Raw genomic sequence first — 24,274 nt, 5'->3', positions numbered from 1 at the left:
GCGTTTCTTGGCAGTCGCACATCAAAGCCTCCCCTTGTGTCCAAATATGCGTAAAGATGTGCAAGGACTGAGATGCCAACTTTCCGCATCCATACACACAGTCAGGGCTGTTTCTAGACAATTTGGCATCCAGTGCGAGTATATAAAAAAAACACCCCAGTTTTTGACCCTGCAACAACAGACCTTGCCACCACTGGAAAAAAATAAACATTCTACAATATTAAGCTCCACCCAGTAATGCCCCTTTCACCATAATATGCCATACACCGCAATGCCTGTGATACATTTTGCCCTACAGTAAAGCTTTTAATTATTTTTAAATTACCTGCTTGTTGTTAGGGGTTTCATGCACTGGGTGTCATGTTCTTTGCCAGGGGTTTCACATGCTGGATGTCATGCTCGTTGCAAGGGGTTTCAAGCTCTGTCATGCTAGCTGCCAAGGGGATGTAAGTATACTGGCTGGCGAGCATACATTTCCTGCTCCCCCCTCTTCCCTAATACTACTCCGCTCAGGGCACAGCAGCAATCAGGGCTGAATCGGACCCACAGTCCTTATGGGCATACACGTACATATAAAATGCCTGTTGGTCTGATAGCCATTTTATCAGGCAAAAGACATGGTTGTCTGGTGATTTATTTTGTGTGTAGTCCTCTGAGTGCCGTCTTGTCATTATTTACTATATTCACGGATCCTTGGCTGATTCACGGAGGGCACCTGTGCTAGTATTTATCAGGGCCGGTGCTAGGGTGTTCGGCGCCCCCCTGCAAATTATAAAATTGCGCCCTCCCATACTTTACAGAGGGACAGCACGCAGCAATAAAAAGGTATGTGGTCTCACAAGAAAGGGGCGTGGCCACACAATAGTACCCTAATTTCAATTGACTCCACACAGTAGCACAATCCTATCCACATTACACCGCACACAGTAGCGCCGCTTATACGCATAGTGCCCCCAGTAGCAGCGTCGCTTATACGCATAGTGCCCCCAGTAGTAGCGGCGCTTATACGCATAGTGCCCCCAGTAGCACCGGCGATTATATGCATAGTGCCCCCAGTAGTAGCGGCGCTTATACGCATAGTGCCCCCAGTAGCACCGGCGATTATATGCATAGTGCCCCGAGTAGCAGCGCCGCTAATACGCATAGTGCCCACAGTAGCAGCGCGGCTTATATGCATAGTGCCCCCAGTAGCACCGGCGATTATATGCATAGTGCCCCCAGTAGTAGCGCCGCTTATACGCATAGTGTCCCCAGTAGCACCGGCGATTATATGCATAGTGCCCTCAGTAGTAGCGCCGCTTATACGCATAGTGCCCCCAGTAGCAGCGTCGCTTATACGCATAGTGTCCCCAGTAGCACCAGCGATTATATGCATAGTGCCCTCAGTAGTAGTGCCGCTTATACGCATAGTGCCCCCAGTAGCACCGGCGATTATACGCATAGTGCCCCCAGTAGCAGCGTCGCTTATACGCATAGTGCCCCCAGTAGCAGCGTCGCTTATACGCATAGTGCCCCCAGTAGCACCGGCGATTATATGCATAGTGCCCTCAGTAGTAGCGCCGCTTATACGCATAGTGCCCCCAGTAGCACCAGCGATTATATGCATAGTGCCCTCAGTAGTAGTGCCGCTTATACGCATAGTGCCCCCAGTAGCACCGGCGATTATACGCATAGTGCCCCCAGTCGCAGCGACGCTTATACGCATAGTGCCCCCAGTAGCACCGGCGATTATACGCATAGTGCCCCCAGTCGCAGCGTCGCTTATACGCATAGTGCCCCCAGTAGCAGCTTCGCTTATACGAATAGTGCCCCCAGTAGCACCGGCGATTATACGCATAGTGCCCTCAGTAGTAGCGCCGCTTATACGCATAGTGCCCCCAGTAGCAGCGTCGCTTATACGCATAGTGCCCCCAGTAGCACCGGCGATTATATGCATAGTGCCCTCAGTAGTAGCGCCGCTTATACGCATAGTGCCCCCAGTAGCACCGGCGATTATACGCATAGTGCCCCCAGTAGTAGCGCCGCTTATACGCATAGTGCCCCCAGTAGCAGCGGCGATTATATGCGTAGTGCCCCCAGTAGCAGCACTGCTAATGCGCATAGTGCCTCCAGTATTAGCGCGCTGACACGCGTAGTGCCTCCAGTAGTAGCGCCGCTGACACGCATAGTGCCCCCAGTAGTAGCGCCGCTGACATGCGTAGTGCCCCCAGTAGTAGCGCCGCTGACACGCGTAGTGCGTCCAGTAGGAGCACCACTGACACGCATAGTGCCCCCAGTAGAAGTGCTGCTGACACGCATAGTGCCCACAGTAGGAGCGCCGCTGACACGCATAGTGCCCCCAGTAGTAGCGCCACTGACACGCATAGTGCCCCCAGTATTAGCGCCGCTGACATGCATAGTGCCCCCAGTAGTAGCGCCGCTGACACGCATAGTGCCCCCAGTAGTAGCGCTCCCAGTAGTAGTGTTTCCAGTAGTAGCGTCGCTTACACACAAAGTGCCCCAGGAGTAGTGCCACTTATGCACAGTGCCCCCAGTAGTTGTGCTGCTTATACACAGTGCCCCCAGTAGTTGTGCTGCTTATACACAGTGCCCCCAGTAGTTGTGCTGCTTATACACAGTGCCCCCAGTAGTTGTGCTGCTTATACACAGTGCCCCCAGTAGTAGCGCCACTTAGAAATATAGTGCCCCTAGTAGTAGTTATACATAATACCCCCAATGGTAGTGACATAATCCCCCCCCCCCCACTACCACACACACACACTCTTTCTCTCACTCATTCTCTCTTTCTCTCCACTCACAGGTCTGTCTGGCCTGATCTGGAGCAGCATCCTCTCCCTCTTCACACGCAGCAGCCTGGTCCCCTGTAGCCCCGTCCCTCTGACCCGTGTAGCTCCGCCCCTCCAGTCATTTAGCCACACCCCCTTTTCCATCCACAAAGCTGCTGAAGGGAGAGGGGGTGCGGACTCTTCAAACTGACGGCACCTGTAGTGTGACAAGCACAACGGCAGCTGGCAGCAGGCACCTCAGCACAGGGATGCAAAGCAGGGAAAGCGCCTATCCAGTACAGTGCCTCCCTGCACTGCATCCCTTTGCTGAGTGGGTAGCGCCAGGCCAGATCAGGGCAGTAGTGCAGTGCCAACCACTGTTTTCTTTATATATCACACAGATATGTATACTACACACACATTTATTTATATATATATATATATATATATATACAGTATATATACACACGTACACTGCACACACATATACACAATCACATATACAGTACATGGTTTTTATATATACCGTATGCAAGTGTGTGTGGTGTATATATGTATGTAAAAGCACAGTGTATGTGTGTGTATACATATATTTTATAATTTTATATATGTATCTCTGTGTGTGTGTGTGTGTGTGTGTGTGTGTGTGTGTGTGTGTGTGTGTGTATATATATATATTCCATAGACAAAAAACCTTATGAGATTGCTGTCACTCACACAATGGTGGAGCTGCTAATTCACATATTTGTGTGCTCATTGGAATACACACATACAGTCTATGCAACTGAAGGTCTGAGCAGTTATGTGGTGCTCCCATCCCACACAGTGCCCACAACCATCCTATTCGGTCACCACAACAATCCCACCTTGTTACAACAGCCTTCTCACTCCATACATCCATCTCACTTAGTATACACATTTAGCTCCCTCAAACATCTTGGTTAATTGCTAAAACTATAATACCCCATCTACGGTCTATGCATCTACACTTACTTCCCCTATACACCCCCATGCTGCTCTGTCTTCCCCAATCCCTACTGCTGTGTTCTCCCATCTGTGCTAGTCTGTACTAACTTATCTGTACCATCTGCCTTTCCCCACCTGTGCCTTGTCTGTACCACCGTTTCCTTCTCTCTGTGCTGCTCAGTGTTTCCCTCTTCAACGTCACTCTGCCTCCTCCAATACATGGCACACTGTCTTCTCTCCCATCTGCACCAGCTTTCTACCCATCCGTGCCAGTGTTTTCAACCCATCTGCACCATTTCCCCATCTGCACCGCTCTGTCTCCCTTCCCATACTTGCTGCTTAATCTACCCCCTATCCACACCACTCTACCCTATTCATATAGCTGTCATCCTGAAGGTAAGTTTCGTGGGTCACTATTGGGGGGTGGGGGTTGCCCTATCCAACCCACCCAAGGATTAGGCCTAGCTGCCACCCCCCAAGGGGAGGTAAAAATACTTATCCCCTCCGATGTTGGGACTGTATTCCCCTCATCCATGCTGCTCTGCCTTCCTCATCCGCGCCGTTTCTTTCCATCTGTACTGCTCTTACCCCTCCCACATGTGTGCTGCTTTTCCCCCCTCATCCACACGGCACTGTCCACCCATCCACGCAGCTGTCTCCCCACCATCTGTGCAACTGTCTTTCCCCCACCTGTCTTACCTCTCCCCCATCTGTGGGGGTAATTCAGAGTTGATTGTAGATGTGCCAAATTTAGCACATCTACAATCATTTACTCTAACATGCGATGTGACGCCCAGCACAGGGCTAGTCCGCCCCGCATGTCAGGCCCTCCCCCCACTGGGCTCCCGGGGTACGCACGCACAGTGCGGCCATTGCACATTCGCACCCCACAAACTAATTCAGACTGCAATCGCTGCAGTCTGAATTATCCCGTGTTTCTTTGTCACCCCCCATCAATGCTGCTTAGTCTTCCCTCTATCCACACACTTTTGTTCCCCCATCCACAATGCTCTGTCTTCTCCCTTTCAACCAACAACACTCTTACCATTTCCGAGCAGCTTTGTCTTCTGCTCAGACCTTCAGTTGCATAGACTGCATGTGTGTATTCCAATGAGCACACAAATCTGTGAATGAGCAGCTCCACCATTGTGTGAGTGACAGCAAACTCACTCTGTGAGAGTGCTGAATCTGCACTTAACCACAGGCTGTGATGGCATACCATATCTGTATTGCGCAAGGAACACGTCCATTAAGGCGTCAGCCATAATAATCGGAATTTCCTTGCTTTTTGAAGTTTGAGTGGAATAGTTACAACAGGTTTCTGAAATGCCAGATCATGTGTAAGAAGCCTTAATGGGACATGTGAAACCGTAAGGTTTTTTGTCTATGGAATTTCATAGCTTTTTTTCAATTTATTTTTTTTAATTCCGAAATGTAAAATTTCATTGTAAGAATACACATTTGATTTTTTTAAATGTTTAACGATAACACACCCATGGCAACGAGCATTATCCCTGGCCTCAAGCATTACAAACCCCTGGCAACGAGTATGACACCTGTCCCAGAGCATTAAACCCCTGGCAACGAGCAAGACAACCACTGGGCTACCCGATTACTGAGATCAGGGACACACTGGGAGAGAAGCCATTGGTGCAGAGGGACCAGGAGGTTCCTCTAAGGTGGGCGGATGCTGGAAGATTGACTTCCAGCAGCAGTACAGTGTACTGGTTTAAGTGATCTTCAGTAGTTTTCTGAAATTGGACATGTTCATCCATCATATATATACGCCATGACAAGGGCGTAACTAGGGTCTTTGGTGCCCAGGGCAAGTTGAAGAATGCCCCCCCCCCCCCCCCCCCCCCACACACACACACACAGCAGAAGCAACAGTCTCCCCTGCCAGCACCCCCCTCCACCCACCCACACATACAGCAACACTGTCTCCCACCCACGCACACATACACCAACACTGTCTCCCCTGCCAGCACCCCCCTCCACCCAACCACACATACAGCAACACTGTCTCCCACCCACGCACACATACAGCAACACTGTATTCCCTGCCAGCACCCCCTTCCACCCACCCACACATACAGCAACACTGTCTCCCACCCACGCACACATACAGCAACACCGTCTCCCCTGCCAGCACCCCCCTCCACCCACGCACACATACAGCAACACTGTCTCCCACCCACGCAGACATACAGCAACACTGTCTCCCCTGCCAGCACCCCCCTCCACCCACCCACACATACAGCAACACTGTCTCCCACCCACGCACTCATACACTAACACTGTCTCCCCTGCCAGCACCCCCCTCCACCCACCCACACATACAGCAACACTGTCTCCCACGCACACATACAGCAACACTGTCTCCCCTGCCAGCACCCCCCTCCACCCACCCACACATACAGCAAAACTGTCTCCCACCCACGCACACATACAGCAACACTGTCTCCCCTGCCAGCACCCCCCTCCACCCACACATACAGAAACACTGTCTCAAACCCACGCACACATAGAGCAACACTGTCTCCCCTGCCAGCACCCCCCTCCACCCACCCACACATACAGCAACACTGTCTACCACCCACGCACACATACAGCAACAATGTCTCCCCTGCCAGCACCCCGCTCCACCCACCCACACATACATACAGCAACACTGTCTCAAACCCATGCACACATACAGCAACACTGTCTCCCCTGCCAGCACCCCCTTCCACCCACTCACACAGCAACACTGTCTCCCACCCACGCACACATACAGCAACACTGTCTCCCCTGCCAGTACCCCCTCCACCCACCCACATACACAGCAACACTGTCTCCCACCCACGCACACATACAGCAACACCGTCTCCCCTGCCAGCACCCCCCTCCACCCACGCACACATACAGCAACACTGTCTCCCACCCACGCAGACATACAGCAACACTGTCTCCCCTGCCAGCACCCCCCTCCACCCACCCACACATACAGCAACACTGTCTCCCACCCACGCACTCATACACTAACACTGTCTCCCCTGCCAGCACCCCCCTCCACCCACCCACACATACAGCAACACTGTCTCCCACCCACGCACACATACAGCAACACTGTCTCCCCTGCCAGCACCCCCCTCCACCCACCCACACATACAGCAAAACTGTCTCCCACCCACGCACACATACAGCAACACTGTCTCCCCTGCCAGCACCCCCCTCCACCCACACATACAGAAACACTGTCTCAAACCCACGCACACATACAGCAACAATGTCTCCCCTGCCAGCACTCCCCTCCACCCACCCACACATACAGCAACACTGTCTACCAGCCACGCACACATACAGCAACAATGTCTCCCCTGCCAGCACCCCGCTCCACCCACCCACACATACATACAGCAACACTGTCTCAAACCCATACACACATACAGCAACACTGTCTCCCCTGCCAGCACCCCCTTCCACCCACTCACACAGCAACACTGTCTCCCACCCACGCACACATACAGCAACACTGTCTCCCCTGCCAGCACCCCCTTCACCCACCCACATATACAGCAACACTGTCTCCCACCCACGCACACATACAGCAACACTGTCTCCCCTGCCAGCACCCCCCTCCACCCACCCACACATACAGCAACACTGTCTCCCACCCACGCACACATAAAGCAACACTGTCTCCCCTGCCAGCACCCCCCTCCACCCACCCACATATACAGCAACACTGTCTCCCACCCACGCACACATACAGCAACACTGTCTCCCCTGCCAGCACCCCCCTCCACCCACCCACACATACAGCAACACTGTCTCCCACCCACGTACACATACATCAACACTGTCTCCCCTGCCAGCACCCCCCTCCACCCACCCACACATACAGCAACACTGTCTCCCACCCACGCACACATACAGCAACACTGTCTCCCCTGCCAGCACCCCCCTCCACCCACCCACACATACATACAGCAACACTGTCTCAAACCCACCCACACATACAGCAACATTGTCTCCCCTGCCAGCACCCCCTTCCACCCACTCACACATACAGCAACACTGTCTCCCACCCACGCACACATACAGCAACACTGTCTCCCCTGCCAGCACCCCCTCCACCCACCCACATATACAGCAACACTGTCTCCCACCCACGCACACATACAGCAACACTGTCTCCCCTGCCAGCACCCCCCTCCACCCACCCACACATACAGCAACACTGTCTCCCACCCACGCACACATACAGCAACACTGTCTCCCCTGCCAGCACCCCCCTCCACCCACCCACATATACAGCAACACTGTCTCCCACCCACGCACACATACAGCAACACTGTCTCCCCTGCCAGCACCCCCCTCCACCCACCCACACATACAGCAACACTGTCTCCCACCCACGTACACATACAGCAACACTGTCTCCCCTGCCAGCACCCCCCTCCACCCACCCACACATACAGCAACACTGTCTCCCACCCACGCACACATACAGCAACACTGTCTCCCCTGCGAGCACCCCCCTACACCCACCCACACATACAGCAACACTGTCTCCCACCCACGCACACATACAGCAACACTGTCTTCCCTGCCAGCACCCCCCTTCACCCACCCACACATACATCAACACTGTCTCCCACACACGCACACATACAGCAACACTGTTTCCCCTGCCAGCACCCCCTTCCACCCACCCACATATACAGCAACACTGTCTCCCCTGCCAGCACCCCCCTCCACCCACACATACAGCAACACTGTCTCCCACCCACGCACACATACAGCAACACTGTCTCCCCTGCCAGCACCCCCTCCACCCACCCACACATACAGAAACACTGTCTCCCACCCACGCACACATACAGCAACACTGTCTCCCCTGCCAGCACCCCCCTCCACCCACCCACACATACAGCAACACTGTCTACCACCCACGCACACATACAGCAACAGTCTCCCTGCCAGCACCCCCCCTCCACCCACCCACACATACAGCAACACTGTCTCCCACCCACGCACACATACAGCAACACTGTCTCCCCTGCCAGCACCCCCCTCCACCCACTCACACAACAACACTGTCTCCCACCCACGCACACATACAGCAACACTGTCTCCCCTGCCAGCACCCCCCTCCACCCACCCACACATACATACAGTAACACTGTCTCAAACCCACGCACACATACAGCAACACTGTCTCCCCTGCCAGCACCCCCTTCCACCCACCCACACATACAGCAACACTGTCTCCCACCCACGCACACATACAGCAACGCTGTCTCCCCTGCCAGCACCCCCCTCCACCCAACCACACATACAGCAACACTGTCTCCCACCCACGCACACATACAGCAACACTGTATTCCCTGCCAGCACCCCCTTCAACCCACCCACACATACAGCAACACTGTCTCCCCTGCCAGCACCCCCCTCCACCCACCCACACATACAGCAACACTGTCTCAAACCCACGCACACATACAGCAACACTGTCTCCCCTGCCAGCACCCCCTTCCACCCACCCACACATACAGCAACACTGTCTCCCCTGCCAGCACCTTCCTCCACCCACCCACACATACAGCAACACTGTCTCCCATCCACGCACACATACAGCAACACTGTCTTCCCTGCGAGCACCCCCATCCACCCACCCACACATACAGCAACACTGTCTCAAACCCACGCACACATAGAGCAACACTGTCTACCCTGCCAGCACCACCTTCCACCCACCCACACATACAGCAACACTGTCTCCCACCCACGCACACATACAGCAACACTGTCTCCCCTGTGAGCACCTTCCTACACCCACCCACCCACACATACAGCAACACTGTCTCCCACCCACGCACACATACAGCAACACTGTTTCCCCTGCCAGCACCCCCCTTCCACCCACCCACACATACAGCAACACTGTCTCCCCTGCCAGCACCACCCTCCACCCACCCACACATACAGCAACACTGTCTCCCACCCACGCACACATACAGCAACACTGTCTCCCCTGCCAGCACCCCCCTCCACCCACCCACACATACAGAAACACTGTCTCCCACCCACGCACACATACAGCAACACTGTCTCCCCTGCCAGCACCCCCCTCCACCCACACACACAGCAACACTGTCTACCACCCACGCACACATACAGCAACAGTCTCCCTGCCAGCACCCCCCTCCACCCACCCACACATACAGCAGCACTGTCTCCCACCCACGCACACATACAGCAACACTGTCTCCCCTACCAGCACCCCCCTCCACCCACCCACCCACACATACATACAGCAACACTGTCTCAAACCCACGCACACATACAGCAACACTGTCTCCCACCCACGCACACATACAGAAACACTGTCTCCCCTGCCAGCACCCCCCTCCACCCACCCACACATACAGCAACACTGTCTACCACCCACGCACACATACAGCAACACTGTCTCCCCTGCCAGCACCCCCCTCCACCCACCCACACATACATACAGCAACACTGTCTCAAACCCACCCACACATACAGCAACATTGTCTCCCCTGCCAGCACCCCCTTCCACCCACTCACACAACAACACTGTCTCCCACCCACGCACACATACAGCAACACTGTCTCCCCTGCCAGCACCCCCCTCCACCCACCCACACATACATACAGCAACACTGTCTCAAACCCACGAACACATACAGCAACACTGTCTCCCCTGCCAGCACCCCCTTCCACCCACCCAGGGATACAGCAACACTGTCTCCCACCCACGCACACATACAGCAACACTGTCTCCCCTGCCAGCACCCCCCTCCACCCAACCACACATACAGCAACACTGTCTCCCACCCACGCACACATATAGCAACACTGTATTCCCTGCCAGCACCCCCTTCAACCCACCCACACATACAGCAACACTGTCTCCCCTGCCAGCACCCCCCTCCACCCACCCACACATACAGCAATACTGTCTCAAACCCACGCACACATACAGCAACACTGTCTCCCCTGCCAGCACCCCCTTCCACCCACCCACACATACAGCAACACTGTCTCCCCTGCCAGCACCCCCCCTCCACCCACCCATACAGCAACACTGTCTCCCATCCACGCACACATACAGCAACACTGTCTCCCCTGCCAGCACCCCCCTCCACCCACCCACACATACAGCAACACTGTCTCCCACCCACGTACACATACATCAACACTGTCTCCCCTGCCAGCACCCCCCTCCACCCACCCACACATACAGCAACACTGTCTCCCACCCACGCACACATACAGCAACACTGTCTCCCCTGCCAGCACCCCCCTCCACCCACCCACACATACATACAGCAACACTGTCTCAAACCCACCCACACATACAGCAACATTGTCTCCCCTGCCAGCACCCCCTTCCACCCACTCACACAACAACACTGTCTCCCACCCACGCACACATACAGCAACACTGTCTCCCCTGCCAGCACCCCCCTCCACCCACCCACACATACAGCAACACTGTCTCCCACCCACGCACACATACAGCAACACTGTCTCCCCTGCCAGCACCCCCCTCCACCCACCCACATATACAGCAACACTGTCTCCCACCCACGCACACATACAGCAACACTGTCTCCCCTGCCAGCACCCCCTCCACCCACCCACACATACAGCAACACTGTCTCCCACCCACGTACACATACAGCAACACTGTCTCCCCTGCCAGCACCCCCCTCCACCCACCCACACATACAGCAACACTGTCTCCCACCCACGCACACATACAGCAACACTGTCTCCCCTGCGAGCACCCCCCTACACCCACCCACACATACAGCAACACTGTCTCCCACCCACGCACACATACAGCAACACTGTCTTCCCTGCCAGCACCCCCCTTCACCCACCCACACATACATCAACACTGTCTCCCACACACGCACACATACAGCAACACTGTTTCCCCTGCCAGCACCCCCTTCCACCCACCCACATATACAGCAACACTGTCTCCCCTGCCAGCACCCCCCTCCACCCACACATACAGCAACACTGTCTCCCACCCACGCACACATACAGCAACACTGTCTCCCCTGCCAGCACCCCCTCCACCCACCCACACATACAGAAACACTGTCTCCCACCCACGCACACATACAGCAACACTGTCTCCCCTGCCAGCACCCCCCTCCACCCACCCACACATACAGCAACACTGTCTACCACCCACGCACACATACAGCAACAGTCTCCCTGCCAGAACCCCCCTCCACCCACCCACACATACAGCAACACTGTCTCCCACCCACGCACACATACAGCAACACTGTCTCCCCTGCCAGCACCCCCCTCCACCCACTCACACAACAACACTGTCTCCCACCCACGCACACATACAGCAACACTGTCTCCCCTGCCAGCACCCCCCTCCACCCACCCACACATACATACAGTAACACTGTCTCAAACCCACGCACACATACATCAACACTGTCTCCCCTGCCAGCACCCCCTTCCACCCACCCACACATACAGCAACACTGTCTCCCACCCACGCACACATACAGCAACGCTGTCTCCCCTGCCAGCACCCCCCTCCACCCAACCACACATACAGCAACACTGTCTCCCACCCACGCACACATACAGCAACACTGTATTCCCTGCCAGCACCCCCTTCAACCCACCCACACATACAGCAACACTGTCTCCCCTGCCAGCACCCCCCTCCACCCACCCACACATACAGCAACACTGTCTCAAACCCACGCACACATACAGCAACACTGTCTCCCCTGCCAGCACCCCCCTTCCACCCACCCACACATACAGCAACACTGTCTCCCCTGCCAGCACCTTCCTCCACCCACCCACACATACAGCAACACTGTCTCCCATCCACGCACACATACAGCAACACTGTCTTCCCTGCGAGCACCCCCCTCCACCCACCCACACATACAGCAACACTGTCTCAAACCCACGCACACATAGAGCAACACTGTCTACCCTGCCAGCACCCCCTTCCACCCACCCACACATACAGCAACACTGTCTCCCACCCACGCACACATACAGCAACACTGTCTCCCCTGTGAGCACCTTCCTCCACCCACCCACCCACACATACAGCAACACTGTCTCCCACCCACGCACACATACAGCAACACTGTTTCCCCTGCCAGCACCCCCTTCCACCCACCCACACATACAGCAACACTGTCTACCCTGCCAGCACCACCCTCCACCCACCCACACATACAGCAACACTGTCTCCCACCCACGCACACATACAGCAACACTGTCTCCCCTGCCAGCACCCCCCTCCACCCACCCACACATACAGAAACACTGTCTCCCACCCACGCACACATACAGCAACACTGTCTCCCCTGCCAGCACCCCCCTCCACCCACACACACAGCAACACTGTCTACCACCCACGCACACATACAGCAACAGTCTCCCTGCCAGCACCCCCCTCCACCCACCCACACATACAGCAGCACTGTCTCCCACCCACGCACACATACAGCAACACTGTCTCCCCTGCCAGCACCCCCCTCCACCCACCCACCCACACATACATACAGCAACACTGTCTCAAACCCACGCACACATACAGCAACACTGTCTCCCACCCACGCACACATACAGAAACACTGTCTCCCCTGCCAGCACCCCCCTCCACCCACCCACACATACAGCAACACTGTCTACCACCCACGCACACATACAGCAACACTGTCTCCCCTGCCAGCACCCCCCTCCACCCACCCACACATACATACAGCAACACTGTCTCAAACCCACCCACACATACAGCAACATTGTCTCCCCTGCCAGCACCCCCTTCCACCCACTCACACAACAACACTGTCTCCCACCCACGCACACATACAGCAACACTGTCTCCCCTGCCAGCACCCCCTCCACCCACCCACACATACATACAGCAACACTGTCTCAAACCCACGAACACATACAGCAACACTGTCTCCCCTGCCAGCACCCCCTTCCACCCACCCAGGGATACAGCAACACTGTCTCCCACCCACGCACACATACAGCAACACTGTCTCCCCTGCCAGCACCCCCCTCCACCCAACCACACATACAGCAACACTGTCTCCCACCCACGCACACATACAGCAACACTGTCTCCCCTGCCAGCACCCCCCTCCACCCACCCACATATACAGCAACACTGTCTCAAACCCACGCACACATATAGCAACACTGTATTCCCTGCCAGCACCCCCTTCAACCCACCCACACATACACCAACACTGTCTCCCCTGCCAGCACCCCCCTCCCCTCACCCACACATACAGCAACACTGTCTCAAACCCACGCACACATATAGCAACACTGTATTCCCTGCCAGCACCCCCTTCAACCCACCCACACATACAGCAACACTGTCTCCCCTGCCAGCACCCCCCTCCACCCACCCACACATACAGCAACACTGTCTCAAACCCACGCACACATACAGCAACACTGTCTCCCCTGCCAGCACCCCCTTCCACCCACCCACACATACAGCAACACTGTCTCCCCTGCCAGCACCCCCCTCCACCCACCCATACAGCAACACTGTCTCCCATCCACGCACACATACAGCAACACTGTCTTCCCTGCGAGCACCCCCCTCCACCCACCCAAAATACAGCAACACTGTCTCAAACCCACGCACACACAGAGCAACACTGTCTCCCCTGCCAGCACCCCCTTCCACCCACACACACATACAGCAACACTGTCTCCCACCCATGCACACATACAGCAACACTGTCTCCCCAGCGAGCACCCCCCTCCACCCACCCACACATACAGCAACACTGTCTCCCACCCACGCACACATACAGCAACACTGTCTCCCCTGCCAGCACCCCCCTCCACCCACCCACACATACAGCAGCACTGTCTCCCACCCACGCACACATACAGCAACACTGTTTCCCCTGCCAGCACCCCCTTCCACCCACCCACACATACACCAACACTGTCTCCCCTGCCAGCACCCCCCTCCCCTCACCCACACATACAGCAACACTGTCTCAAACCCACGCACACATACAGCAACACTGTCTCCCCTGCCAGCACCCCCTTCCACCCACCCACACATACAGCAACACTGTCTCCTCTGCCAGCACCCCCCTCCACCCACCCATACAGCAACACTGTCTCCCATCCACGCACACATACAGCAACACTGTCTTCCCTGCGAGCACCCCCCTCCACCCACCCACACATACAGCAACACTGTCTCAAACCCACGCACACATAGAGCAACACTGTCTCCCCTGCCAGCACCCCCTTCCACCCACACATACAGCAACACTGTCTCCCACCCACGCACACATACAGCAACACTGTCTCCCCTGCGAGCACCCCCCTCCACCCACCCACACATACAGCAACACTGTCTCCCACCCACGCACACATACAGCAACACTGTCTCCCCTGCCAGCACCCCCCTCCACCCACCCACACATACAGCAACACTGTCTCCCACCCACGCACACATACAGCAACACTGTTTCCCCTGCCAGCACCCCCTTCCACCCACCCACACATACAGCAACACTGTCTCAAATCCACGCACACATACAGCAACACTGTTTCCCCTGCCAGCACCCCCTTCCACCCACCCACACATACAGCAATACTGTCTCCCACCCACGCACACATACAGCAACACTGTCTCCCCTGCCAGCACCCCCCTCCACCCACCCACACATACAGCAGCACTGTCTCCCACCCACGCACACATACAGCAACACTGTTTCCCCTGCCAGCACCCCCTTCCACCCACCCACACATACACCAACACTGTCTCCCCTGCCAGCACCCCCCCTCCCCTCACCCACACATACAGCAACACTGTCTCAAACCCACGCACACATACAGCAACACTGTCTCCCCTGCCAGCACCCCCTTCCACCCACCCACACATACAGCAACACTGTCTCCTCTGCCAGCACCCCCCTCCACCCACCCATACAGCAACACTGTCTCCCATCCACGCACACATACAGCAACACTGTCTTCCCTGCGAGCACCCCCCTCCACCCACCCACACATACAGCAACACTGTCTCAAACCCACGCACACATAGAGCAACACTGTCTCCCCTGCCAGCACCCCCTTCCACCCACACATACAGCAACACTGTCTCCCACCCACGCACACATACAGCAACACTGTCTCCCCTGCGAGCACCCCCCCTCCACCCACACATACAGCAACACTGTCTCCCACCCACGCACACATACAGCAACACTGTCTCCCCTGCCAGCACCCCCCTCCACCCACCCACACATACAGCAACACTGTCTCCCACCCACGCACACATACAGCAACACTGTTTCCCCTGCCAGCACCCCCTTCCACCCACCCACACATACAGCAACACTGTCTCAAATCCACGCACACATACAGCAACACTGTTTCCCCTGCCAGCACCCCCTTCCACCCACCCACACATACAGCAATACTGTCTCCCACCCACGCACACATACAGCAACACTGTCTCCCCTGCCAGCACCCCCCTCCACCCACCCACACATACAGCAACACTGTTTCCCACCCACGCACACATACAGCAACACTGTCTCCCCTGCCAGCAGCCCCTTCCACCCACCCACACATACAGCAACACTGTCTCCTTTGCCAGCACCCCCCTCCACCCACCCACACATACAGCAACACTGTCTCCCACCCACGCACACATACAGCAACACTGTCTCCCCTGCCAGCATCCCCTTCCACCCACCAACACATACAGCAACACTGTCTCCCCTGCCAGCATCCCCTTCCACCCACCAACACATACAGCAACACTGTCTCCCACCCACGCACACATACAGCAACACTGTCTCCCCTGCCAGTACCCTCCTCCACCCACCCCCACATACAGCAACACTGTCTCAAACCCACGCACACATAGAGCAACACTGTCTCCCCTGCCAGCACCCCCTTCCACCCACCCACACATACAGCAACACTGTCTCCTTTGCCAGCACCCCCCTCCACCCACCCACACATACAGCAACACTGTCTCCCACCCACGCACACATAAAGCAACACTGTCTCCCCTGCCAGCATCCCCTTCCACCCACCAACACATACAGCAACACTGTCTCCCACGCACACATACAGCAACACTGTCTCCCCTGCCAGTACCCTCCTCCACCCACCCACACATACAGCAACACTGTCTCAAACCCACGCACACATAGAGCAACACTGTCTCCCCTGCCAGCACCCCCTTCCACCCACCCACACATACAGCAACACTGTCTCCTTTGCCAGCACCCCCCTCCACCCACCCACACATACAGCAACACTGTCTCCCACCCACGCACACATACAGCAATACTGTCTCCCCTGCCAGCACCCCCCTCCACCCACCCACACATACAGCAACACTGTCTCCCACCCACGCACTCATACACCAACACTGTCTCACCTGCCAGCACCCCCTCCACCCACACATACAGCAACACTGTCTCCCACCCACACACACATACATCAACACTGTCTCCCCTGCCAGCACCCCCCTCCACCCACTTACCCACACATACATACAGCAACACTGTCTCAAACCCACGCACACATACAGCAACACTGTCTCCCCTGCCAGCACCCCCCTCCACCCACCCACACATACAGCAACACAACCTCCCACCCACGCACACATACAGCATCATTGTCTCCCCTGCCAGCACCCCCTTCCACCCTCTCACACAGCAACACTGTCTCCCACCCACGCACACATTCAGCAACACTGTCTCCCCTGCCAGCACCCCCCTCCACCTGCCCACACATACATACAGCAACACTGTCTCAAACCCACGCACACATACAGCAACACTATCTCCCCTGCCAGCACCCCCTTTCACCTACCCACACATACAGCAACACTGTCTCCCACCCACGCACACATACAGCAACACTGTCTCCCCTGCCAGCACCTCCCTCCACCCACCCACATATACAGCAACACTGTCTCCCACCCACGCACACATACAGCAACACTGTATTCCCTGTCAGCACCCCCTTCAACCCACCCACACATACAGCAACACTGTCTCCCACCCACGCACACATACAGCAACACTGTCTCCCCTGCCAGCACCCCCCTCCACCCACCCACACATACAGCAACACTGTCTCCCCTGCCAGCACCCCCCATCCACCCAACCACACATACAGCAACACTGTCTTCCACCCACGCACACATACAGCAACACTGTCTCCCCTGCCAGCACCCCCCTCCACCCACACATACATACAGCAACACTGTCTCAATCCCACGCACACATACAGCAACACTGTCTCCCCTGCCAGCATCCCCTTCCACCCACCCACACATACAGCAACACTGTCTCCCACCCACGCGCACATACAGCAACACTGTCTCCCCTGCCAGCACCCCCCTCCACCCACCCACACATACAGCAACACTGTCTCCCACCCATGCACACATACAGCAACACTGTCTCCCCTGCCAGCACCCCCCCTCCACCCACCCACACATACAGCAACACTGTCTCAAACCCACGCACACATACAGCAACACTGTTTCCCCTGCCAGCACCCCCTTCCACCCACCCACACATACAGCAACACGGTCTCCCACCCACGCACACATACAGCAACACTGTCTCTCCTGCCAGCACCCACCTTCACCCACCCACACATACAGCAACACTGTCTTCCACCCACGCACACATACAGCAACCCTGTCTCCCCTGCCAGCACCTTCCTCCACCCACCCACACATACATACAGCAACACTGTCTCAAACCCCTGCACACATAGAGCAACACTGTCTCCCCTGCCAGCATCCCCTTCCACCCACTCACACAGCAACACTGTCTCCCACCCACGCACACATACAGCAACACTGTCTCCCCTGCCAGCACCCCCTTCCACCCACCCACACATACAGCAACACTGTCTCCCACCCACGCACACATACAGCAACACTGTCTTCCCTGCCAGCACCCACCTCCACCCACCCACACATACATCAACACTGTCTCCCACCCACGCACATATACTACAACACTGTCTCCCCTGCCAGCACCCCCTACACCCACCCACACATACATACAGCAACACTGTCTTAAACCCACGCACACATACAGCAACACTGTCTCCCCTGCCAGCATCCCCTTCCACCCACCCACACATACAGCAACACTGTCTCCCACCCACGCACACATACAGCAACACTGTCTACCCTGCCAGCACCCCCTCCACCCACCCACACATACAGCAACACTGTCTCCCACCCACGCACACATACAGCAACACTGTATTCCCTGCCAGCACCCCCTTCAACCCACCCACACATACAGCAACACTGTCTCCCACCCACGCACACATACAGCAACACTGTCTCCCCTGCCAGCACCCCCCTCCACCCACCCACACATACAGCAACACTGTCTCCCACCCACGCACACATACAGCAACACTGTCTCCCCTGCCAGCACCCCCCATCCACCCAACCACACATATAGCAACACTGTCTTCCACCCACGCACACATACAGCAACACTGTCTCCTCTGCCAGCACCCCCCTCCACCCACACATACATACAGCAACACTGTCTCAATCCCACGCACACATACAGCAACACTGTCTCCCCTGACAGCATCCCCTTCCACCCACCCACACATACAGCAACACTGTCTCCCACCCACGCACACATACAGCAACACTGTCTCCCCTGCCAGCACCCCCCTCCACCCACCCACACATACAGCAACACTGTCTCCCCCCATGCACACATACAGCAACACTGTCTCCCCTGCCAGCACCCCCCTCCACCCACCCACACATACAGCAACACTGTCTCAAACCCACGCACACATACAGCAACACTGTTTCCCCTGCCAGCACCCCCTTCCACCCACCCACACATACAGCAACACGGTCTCCCACCCACGCACACATACAGCAACACTGTCTCCCCTGCCAGCACCCACCTTCACCCACACATACAGCAACACTGTCTTCCACCCACGCACACATACAGCAACACTGTCTCCCCTGCCAGCACCCCCCTCCACCCACCCACACATACAGCAACACTGTCTCCCACCCACGCACACATACAGCAACACTGTCTCCCCTGCCAGCACCCCCCTCCACCCACACATACAGCAACACTGTCTCCCACCCACGCATTCATACACCAACACTGTCTCCCCTGCCAGCACCCCCCTCCACCCACCCATACAGCAACACTGTCTCCCACCCACGCACACATAGAGCAAAACTGTCTCCCCTGCCAGCACCCCCCTCCACCCACCCACGCATACAGCAACAATGTCTACCACCCACGCACACATACAGCAACAGTCTCCCCTGCCAGCACCCCCCTCCACCCACCCACACATACAGCAACACTGTCTCCCACCCACGCACACATACAGCAATACTGTCTCCCCTGCCAGCACCCCCTCCACCCACCCACACATACATACAGCAACACTGTCTCCTACCCACGCACACATACAGCAACACTGTCTCCCCTGCCAGCACCCCCCTCCACCCACCCACACATACAGCAACACAACCTCCCACCCACGCACACATACAGAAACATTGTCTCCCCTGCCAGCACCCCCTTCCACCCACTCACACAGCAACACTGTCTCCCACCCACGCACACATACAGCAACACTGTCTCCCCTGCCAGCACCCCCCTCCACCCAACCACACATACAGCAACACTGTCTCCCACCCACGCACACATACAGCAACACTGTCTCCCCTGCCAGCACCCCCCTCCACCCACCCACATATACAGCAACACTGTCTCAAACCCACGCACACATATAGCAACACTGTATTCCCTGCCAGCACCCCCTTCAACCCACCCACACATACACCAACACTGTCTCCCCTGCCAGCACCCCCCTCCCCTCACCCACACATACAGCAACACTGTCTCAAACCCACGCACACATATAGCAACACTGTATTCCCTGCCAGCACCCCCTTCAACCCACCCACACATACAGCAACACTGTCTCCCCTGCCAGCACCCCCCTCCACCCACCCACACATACAGCAACACTGTCTCAAACCCACGCACACATACAGCAACACTGTCTCCCCTGCCAGCACCCCCTTCCACCCACCCACACATACAGCAACACTGTCTCCCCTGCCAGCACCCCCCTCCACCCACCCATACAGCAACACTGTCTCCCATCCACGCACACATACAGCAACACTGTCTTCCCTGCGAGCACCCCCCTCCACCCACCCAAAATACAGCAACACTGTCTCAAACCCACGCACACACAGAGCAACACTGTCTCCCCTGCCAGCACCCCCTTCCACCCACCCACACATACAGCAACACTGTCTCCCACCCATGCACACATACAGCAACACTGTCTCCCCAGCGAGCACCCCCCTCCACCCACCCACACATACAGCAACACTGTCTCCCACCCACGCACACATACAGCAACACTGTCTCCCCTGCCAGCACCCCCCTCCACCCACCCACCCACACATACAGCAGCACTGTCTCCCACCCACGCACACATACAGCAACACTGTTTCCCCTGCCAGCACCCCCTTCCACCCACCCACACATACACCAACACTGTCTCCCCTGCCAGCACCCCCCTCCCCTCACCCACACATACAGCAACACTGTCTCAAACCCACGCACACATACAGCAACACTGTCTCCCCTGCCAGCACCCCCTTCCACCCACCCACACATACAGCAACACTGTCTCCTCTGCCAGCACCCCCCTCCACCCACCCATACAGCAACACTGTCTCCCATCCACGCACACATACAGCAACACTGTCTTCCCTGCGAGCACCCCCCTCCACCCACCCACACATACAGCAACACTGTCTCAAACCCACGCACACATAGAGCAACACTGTCTCCCCTGCCAGCACCCCCTTCCACCCACACATACAGCAACACTGTCTCCCACCCACGCACACATACAGCAACACTGTCTCCCCTGCGAGCACCCCCCTCCACCCACCCACACATACAGCAACACTGTCTCCCACCCACGCACACATACAGCAACACTGTCTCCCCTGCCAGCACCCCCCTCCACCCACCCACACATACAGCAACACTGTCTCCCACCCACGCACACATACAGCAACACTGTTTCCCCTGCCAGCACCCCCTTCCACCCACCCACACATACAGCAACACTGTCTCAAATCCACGCACACATACAGCAACACTGTTTCCCCTGCCAGCACCCCCTTCCACCCACCCACACATACAGCAATACTGTCTCCCATCCACGCACACATACAGCAACACTGTCTCCCCTGCCAGCACCCCCCTCCACCCACCCACACATACAGCAGCACTGTCTCCCACCCACGCACACATACAGCAACACTGTTTCCCCTGCCAGCACCCCCTTCCACCCACCCACACATACACCAACGCTGTCTCCCCTGCCAGCACCCCCCTCCCCTCACCCACACATACAGCAACACTGTCTCAAACCCACGCACACATACAGCAACACTGTCTCCCCTGCCAGCACCCCCTTCCACCCACCCACACATACAGCAACACTGTCTCCTCTGCCAGCACCCCCCTCCACCCACCCATACAGCAACACTGTCTCCCATCCACGCACACATACAGCAACACTGTCTTCCCTGCGAGCACCCCCCTCCACCCACCCACACATACAGCAACACTGTCTCAAACCCACGCACACATAGAGCAACACTGTCTCCCCTGCCAGCACCCCCTTCCACCCACACATACAGCAACACTGTCTCCCACCCACGCACACATACAGCAACACTGTCTCCCCTGCGAGCACCCCCCTCCACCCACCCACACATACAGCAACACTGTCTCCCACCCACGCACACATACAGCAACACTGTCTCCCCTGCCAGCACCCCCCTCCACCCACCCACACATACAGCAACACTGTCTCCCACCCACGCACACATACAGCAACACTGTTTCCCCTGCCAGCACCCCCTTCCACCCACCCACACATACAGCAACACTGTCTCAAATCCACGCACACATACAGCAACACTGTTTCCCCTGCCAGCACCCCCTTCCACCCACCCACACATACAGCAATACTGTCTCCCACCCACGCACACATACAGCAACACTGTCTCCCCTGCCAGCACCCCCCTCCACCCACCCACACATACAGCAACACTGTCTCCCACCCACGCACACATACAGCAACACTGTCTCCCCTGCCAGCAGCCCCTTCCACCCACCCACACATACAGCAACACTGTCTCCTTTGCCAGCACCCCCCTCCACCCACCCACACATACAGCAACACTGTCTCCCACCCACGCACACATACAGCAACACTGTCTCCCCTGCCAGCATCCCCTTCCACCCACCAACACATACAGCAACACTGTCTCCCACCCACGCACACATACAGCAACACTGTCTCCCCTGCCAGTACCCTCCTCCACCCACCCACACATACAGCAACACTGTCTCAAACCCACGCACACATAGAGCAACACTGTCTCCCCTGCCAGCACCCCCTTCCACCCACCCACACATACAGCAACACTGTCTCCCCTGCCAGCATCCCCTTCCACCCACCAACACATACAGCAACACTGTCTCCCACCCACGCACACATACAGCAACACTGTCTCCCCTGCCAGCATCCCCTTCCACCCACCAACACATACAGCAACACTGTCTCCCACCCACGCACACATACAGCAACACTGTCTCCCCTGCCAGTACCCTCCTCCACCCACCCACACATACAGCAACACTGTCTCAAACCCACGCACACATAGAGCAACACTGTCTCCCCTGCCAGCACCCCCTTCCACCCACGCACACATACAGCAACACTGTCTCCCCTGCCAGCACCCCCCTCCACCCACACATACATACAGCAACACTGTCTCAATCCCACGCACACATACAGCAACACTGTCTCCCCTGCCAGCATCCCCTTCCACCCACCCACACATACAGCAACACTGTCTCCCACCTACGCGCACATACAGCAACACTGTCTCCCCTGCCAGCACCCCCCTCCACCCACCCACACATACAGCAACACTGTCTCCCACCCATGCACACATACAGCAACACTGTCTCCCCTGCCAGCACCCCCCTCCACCCACCCACACATACAGCAACACTGTCTCAAACCCACGCACACATACAGCAACACTGTTTCCCCTGCCAGCACCCCCTTCCACCCACCCACACATACAGCAACACGGTCTCCCACCCACGCACACATACAGCAACACTGTCTCTCCTGCCAGCACCCACCTTCACCCACCCACACATACAGCAACACTGTCTTCCACCCACGCACACATACAGCAACCCTGTCTCCCCTGCCAGCACCTTCCTCCACCCACCCACACATACATACAGCAACACTGTCTCAAACCCCTGCACACATAGAGCAACACTGTCTCCCCTGCCAGCATCCCCTTCCACCCACTCACACAGCAACACTGTCTCCCACCCACGCACACATACAGCAAC

The 24,274-nt window shown here is 56.7% G+C and overlaps 1 protein-coding gene across 3 annotated transcripts in view; it reads left to right on the top strand.

The window, feature by feature from the left end:
* Nucleotides 1-24,274, top strand: part of PGAP1 (post-GPI attachment to proteins inositol deacylase 1) — a 1,346,394-nt gene that overhangs the window by 1,277,475 nt on the left and 44,645 nt on the right. The gene's annotated exons all lie outside the window — the stretch shown is intronic.

Source organism: Pseudophryne corroboree, chromosome 7 (genome assembly GCF_028390025.1).
Source record: "Pseudophryne corroboree isolate aPseCor3 chromosome 7, aPseCor3.hap2, whole genome shotgun sequence".
Taxonomy (NCBI): Eukaryota; Metazoa; Chordata; class Amphibia; order Anura; family Myobatrachidae; genus Pseudophryne; species Pseudophryne corroboree.
Note: the sequence above shows the minus strand (reverse complement) of the source record. Positions and strands in the feature narration are given on the sequence as shown.